Here is a 7,500-nt window from a genome sequence, read left to right on the forward strand (position 1 = left end):
CTTGGATAATTTGAAGCGGCCCAATGCGGTGTTCATGTTCTCCGTCGCGATGGATGCAGCTTCCATCATTTCCCTTTTTAATTTGATTAATCCTTCATGAATCACGTTGGCTCGCTTCCAGTCCGGTAGATGTCCCGCTTTAAATATGTGTACCATCATGGCGTTGGATGTTCTGTGGTGTCGGACGCCGGCTCGATGTTCACTGATTCTGGTGCTGAATCCACGTCCTGTTTCACCATAATATGCTTTCTCGCATCCGCTGCATGGTATGCAGTATAAGGCGCTGTCAGGACTCTTTGCGAACGGATTTCTGTCTCGTAATAGGTCACCTATTTTTGTACCAGCAGTATTGGCGATCTTGATGGTGCTTCCAAAATTATTATTAACCGCCTCGGAGATGCTTCACTAATGACTTAGAAGAGGAGGAGGGTTATAATGAACTCCACCTTCTTTCGGAGTTTCAGAAGTCCCCTGGGAGACTTGTTTTTCATAAATGCATCAATGTTATATTTTATTTCATCGTCTAGGAATTTAGGACTGTATATTCTCAGATCCCTAAGGAAGAACCCTATAACGACTCACGATTTACTTTTATCGCTGTATGCGAAGTAATAGAATATGAAATACTCTCCGTCGCAACCTGGTCCACACCTGTCCTCTCTCTGCTGCAAAGGTAGGCACCAATGCCATTTCTGTGAGAAGCAGTACTTCGGGGAAATCGGTGCTTGTCACAAGCGTGTGTCTCAACACAAGTACGCTGTATCCAGAGGACACTCTAACAACACTCTTCTGCCACTAATGGGACGCGGGTCATTACATAGATTGGTTATCTGCCCGCATTCTGATTCGCTGATGTCCACGCCCGCAGACTGGTGGAATCTTCCCTCATCAACAGGCTGCCTAATTTCGATCTCAACAGTGTTTTTTTTCTCCTGCGGGTAGTTGTTTAGCTTCCCACATTCTCAGATTCTTACTTTACACCGGCCACCCCTTTCACAGACCTGACCTGACCTACCTCGGTTCCGTTCGCTTGCCCGGCTCTGCCTTCGTTTCCGCTCACTGTCCTCTCTTGACATTCTTGTACCCTGTTGCTTCGCCCTTACCCCCTCTTTTATACCCTCTTTTCCTCCTCCTCTTCAGACTTGAAGAAGGGATCCAGCTAGATCTGGAAACTGTTGTCTAATTTTGACATAAATCTATTTTGTGTATAGTGTTTTTTTCGGACACATTATCAACACGGTAGTGTTTTTGCCATTCACATATATATATATATATATATATATATATATATATATATATATATACATATATATATGTATATATATACATATATATATATATGTATATATATACACACACACACATATATATATATACATATATATATATATATATATATATATATATATATATATATATAATATATATATATATATGCAAACACACACACAACACACATGTATATATATTTTATATATATATATATATATATATATCTATATATACATATATATATATACATATATATCTACATACATACATACAAATATATAATATATATATATATATATATATATATATATATATATATATACATATATATACATACATTACATACATATATATATATATATATATATATATATATATATATATATATATATATATATATAATGTATATGTATATATGTGTGTATTTGTATATATATTACATACATATATATATATACATAAGTATATATATATACATATATATATATATATTTTTTATATATATATATATATATATATATATATATAATAGCTAAACTATATATATATATATATACATTTTTTTTTTAAATATACACACACACACACAGTGTGTGTGCGCGTGTGTGTATATATATATGTATATATATATATATATATATATATATATATATATATATATATATATATATATATATATGTATATATACATACACACATATACGTATATGTGTATGTGTTTGAATATGTGCGTGAATGCGTATGCTTGCACGCGTGTGTGTGTGGTCCCATGCGTGTGTCATGTACAATGAATTAAGATACAGTTGAATATTTTTTACAAGGCTGATCCCATTATAATATGATAGACAAGACATTGATGTAGAGAGGAAAAAAGACACAGCCAATGCTGTCCAAAGTGCTCGAGCATTTAGCGTTTCTATTTTATCATCACGATAACAAGAGTCAGTTACATGCACACTATAACGGTCTGTCTAATGTGATTTATGTATATTGATTAGTCGATATTACTCACACGGGTTTAACACACACACACACACCCTCATACATACATAATAACATACATACACACACACACACACACACACACACACACACACACACACACAGAAGATTTCCACCACTACTGATCATGTGCTAAACCACTCTCACCATCCTCCCCTGAAAACCTGGTCACCATTATTCACTATCTTTTTTTACTGTCAGTATTGCTACGGTTATTATAAAAAAAACATTAGCACTGTCAGTAGTAGTAGTATTACAAGTATTAATTAAAAGCTATACTTGTAATAACAATAATAATCATTATTACTCTTGCCTTTAAGACGGTAAGAATAAAGATAACAATAGTATTTATGCATATGATGATCATAGGTATGATTTAGTAAGGATGATCACAATGCTGATGATGAGGTTATTTTAAGAATGAAAGAAGCGACAGTAATAATACTGAACATATTAAACAAAATGATGATAATATTTTGATAAGGCCTTCTCTAATATTACATATTTTTATGAAGTAGGTATTACCTTAGAAACCTTTATATCAAAACACTAGTTATTGCTCTTTGACAGTTTCACTTGAATTGACCTTCGACTGTTTCACAGGTACCATAATATATGGTTTAAATACATGCACTCTGGCTAAGAATATATTGTGCAATCTTTCATGTACGTTTTCTGAAGTTGTTAATGGATCATTCGCTTGGTAACAATAATTTGGACAGTATACTCAACCTGTATCATAGATGTAAAATGAATAGATAAAATAAAATGAAATGTGTGTGTGTCATGATTATGCTGATTGCTCTTAGTAATGTCTTGAATATCATTATCATATATAAAAAAATAACAAGAATAATCGCCATTACTATTGCAATGACAGCAATTATGATAATGATGATGATAAAGATAATGATGATGAAAACCAGAACAAAAATCATTAGCAGTAATATAATAATGAAAATAATAATGGTGGTCATATTAACAATATAAATAATAATAAAGATAACAATAAAATTAAAACCAATAAATAATGATAACAGTAAATAGGAAAATAATTGCAATCTACTCTAAGAACAAGGCTAAAATAATCTGAAAGCAAGGGAGGAAGGGTAGAAGGGCAGGACACCTTGTGGTCGGCTGGTGAAAGGAGAGGCAAGCCATGTATCGTTATAAATCAACATAAAGGTCGCCACCAGTAAAATTACTTCGATAATTGATTATTTTGAACAAGACGTCAGGTGTCTGATAATGGACGCCTTGACTGCAAATTTATTGAGGTGACAATCGTTAATTAAATAATATATTTTCCACGCTTTCAGATATCACCTTGTTGGAGATATTCTGGCTGATTTCACAACCGGCTACTTGTTAAGAAATGTTTATCTATGTGATTAACACCCTGCTGACAGCAGTAAAACAAGCACAGTCATAGCAGATGTTGTCATCCTTACATAACAAAGTGTCAGCAAGAGAATATCAGTAAGAGACTACGATGTTGCGGCCCTGTTCATATGCACATTGTGATTAGGCAGGAGATTGCTTAATACACACATGAGTAGAGAGGATGGTTGTCAAACACAACACTATTAATAATTACAAAATATTATGACCACAAGGTTAAAAACACAGTATTACAAGACGGTTTTTGATATATATTATTATATATATATATATTTATATATATATATACTTATATATATATATATATATATACATATACATATATATGTCTATTATATATATTATATATTTTATATATATATATATATATAATAAAACATATACATATATATGTATATTATATATATATAATATATATATATTTATTTTATATATATATATATATAATATGTGTGTGTGTGTGTGTATGTTATATATATATGATATATATATATATATATATATATATTATATATTTATATATGTAAATATATATATATATATATGTATATATAATTACACACACACAATATATATATATATATATTATATATATATATATATATATAATATATATATATATATATACATGTATATATATATATATATATATATATATATATACATATATATATAAACACATCTATATCTAACTATCTATCTATCTATCTATCTATATATATATATATATATACATATATACATATATAAACACACACATATATGTATATATATATATATATAAATATATATACATATATATTCATATCTATATATATGTACACACACATACACACACACACACACATATATATATATTTGAGTTATGAGTGCTGTGTACATACATACGGGCGTAGACATCTGCTTGGAGTATGTGCTTACACATTGCATGCACGGGCACAATGTTTATGCGGGCACAGGAGCGCGCATAAACATGCAAGCATGCATTTTGTGTTTATATAAACAAATGTCCATTCTCACCAGAATAGACCGAGAGGTGGTGAGATAGATCAGGGGATTCTAAGATCTAACAACACGCGAGACTAACTCAAATGTATTATGGGAGATTGAAGGTAACCTTCTAACTAAAATTACTCCCCACATCATGTGCAATTAAGGCCGGTAGGTGGGGGTATCAGGCCCCACCCCTCTTAAATATGACCTCCCAGTCAAAAAAACGGCCCTCATTCCCCGGAAGCGAAGGACCCCCTGGTCACGGCGGCGATCAGGTTCGTTCTGGAGCAGAGGGTGCTAAAAATATCCGGTTAGACTCAGGCTGCCTAAAGAGGATGAATTTGTACTCATACAATGTAAGGACTCTGAGAACAGAATCTGATCTTTTGACACTGCTTGAGGAACTTTCATTTATTAAATGGGATATTGTGGGACTTTCTGAAGTTAGAAGACTAGGCAAGGAACAGAAATTACTAAATGATGGTCGCTTACTATATTAGAGTGGTAATATCAAACAAGAATTAGGAGTAGGTTTCTTTGTTCACAAGCGCCTTGAAAAGAATATTATGGAATTCTACAGTGTGAGCGAAAGAGTAGTTTCTGTAATACTGAAACTAAACAACAGATATAACCTAAACATTATCAAAGTATACACTCCTACCGGCAGTCATAGTGATGAAGATGTGCAAGCAGCTACCGATAGAGCAAAAACCCATTTTACCATGATTATGAGGGATTTTAATGCCAAGATAGGAATAAGAGAAGATGGAGAAACCTCGGTTGGGAACCATGGAATAGGCACCAGAAATGCGAGAGGGCAAAGGCTAATAGAATTCGCTGAAAATTGATCCCTTAAGATTATGAATACATTCTTCGAAAAGAGACCCGAGAGGAAATGGACATGGAAATCAGGATCCAGCATTAAAAACGAAATTGACTTCATAATCACCAATAGGCGCGACATTGTACAAGACGTAACCGTTATCAATAAAGTAAATGTCGGTAGCGACCATAGACTGATCAAAAGTAGAAAAAAATTACAGCTAAGAAGGGAACAAAATAAGCTCATATAGAAACCACTAGTTAATCTAATTAACATTAATAATAGGGCGACGGAATTCAGTATTAACATCCGAAACAAATACTCAGCTCTCGAAGAAGATCTTGACATAGACCAAATGAACGACCAATTCCGTGAAATATTAAAAGGAACAAGATAGAATCAACAGAGCTGACTAAGATGGTAAACAAGAAGAAAGAGGATAGACGCGAATTTAACATAAGAAAAATAAATGTAGCTCTGCTTGCCGGCACCAGCCTTAAAGCAACAAAGAGGAGGCTCGGAATAGGGAAAAACAATTCTATGCAGTAAAGAAACCCAATGGAGAGGTGACATACAATAAAAATGTAATTATCAAAGTAATAAATGACTTCTATCGCGACTTATACCACTCAAATGATCAAACACGTACGGAGACAAGCACAATAATTGGAGACGTTCCAAACATTATGGTAGAGGAAGTAAATTGTGCACTAAAAGGCATGAAAAGAGGAAAAATACCAGGAGAAGACGGCATTAATGTATATCTTATCCAAGATGCAGGAGAGATTGCGGCAGTAAAACTGGCCAACCTTTTTAACAGATGTCTAAGCGTCGGTAAAACTCCGAAATCCTGGAAAAACGCAATAATAATTTTAATACACAAAAAAGGGGGACACAAAAGACTTAAAGAATTACCGACCTATTAGCCTCCTTTCAGTAATCTATAAATTGTTCACAAAAATCATCACAGCCCGTATCACCGGTACATTAGATTAAAAACAACCCAGGGAACAGGCAGGTTCTGCAGTGGATTCTCAACTACAGATCATATCCACACACTAGCCCAAATAAGGGAGAAAACAAACGAATATAGGAAGCCCCTGTGTATGGCAATCGTAGATTATGAAAAGGCATTCGATTCGGTACAGATATCTGCAGTACTGGATGCAATTCGTAAACAAGGAGTAGAGGAAATTTATTGCAGATTATTAGAGAATATATATAGAGATGGCACAGCAGCCATCAAAATCCACGCAGAAACCAATAAAATACCAATAAAAAAGGATGTTAGGCAGGGCGACACCATCTCACCGAAGCTGTTAGATTGTTAGATTGGAGGGAGAAAGGGATTGAAATAGGCAATGAGCACTAAAGCAATTTAAGATTTGCAGATGGACATTGATTCTTCTTAGGGGGTTGATGTCAGCAGATGAATTACAACAATTACTAAGAGATTTAAATAGGGAAAGTCTGAAGATTGGCCTTAAAATGAACATGAAAAAGACTAAAGTTATATTCAACAGTCGAACCCCAGTTAAACAAATACAAATACAAGGCGAGGTACTTGAAGCAGTGAACGAGTATGTATACCTAGGGCAACTCATTCAGTCGAGTACATCCTGCTACGCCGAGATAAAACGGCGAATCAGGGTAGGTTGGAGTGCCTTCGGCTCACATAGTAATATATTGCGAGGTCGTCTGCCTCTATGTCTAAAGAGAAAGATTTTAGAGCAATGTGTCCTCCCCGTCATGACATACGGGTCAGAAACATAGACTACGACCAAGGTACTCGAGAGGAAATTAGTAAGTGCCCAAAGGAAAGGAATGGAAAGGCTTATGCTAGGAGTTTAGCGACAAAGTAAAGAGACATGGATCAGGCACAACTAAAGTAGAGGGATATATCAAGTCATCAAGAAGAAAAAAAAACTGGCGTGGGTAGAATAATATTCGGCAGACGGGACAACAGAGTGACAAAAGAAAACACAGGAAAGGAAATACACGGACACAAT

The sequence above is a fragment of the Penaeus japonicus genome, unplaced genomic scaffold (assembly GCF_977035675.1).
Source record: "Penaeus japonicus unplaced genomic scaffold, GWHDUDI00000001_assembly GWHDUDI00000012, whole genome shotgun sequence".
In the NCBI taxonomy this organism is placed as follows: domain Eukaryota; kingdom Metazoa; phylum Arthropoda; class Malacostraca; order Decapoda; family Penaeidae; genus Penaeus; species Penaeus japonicus.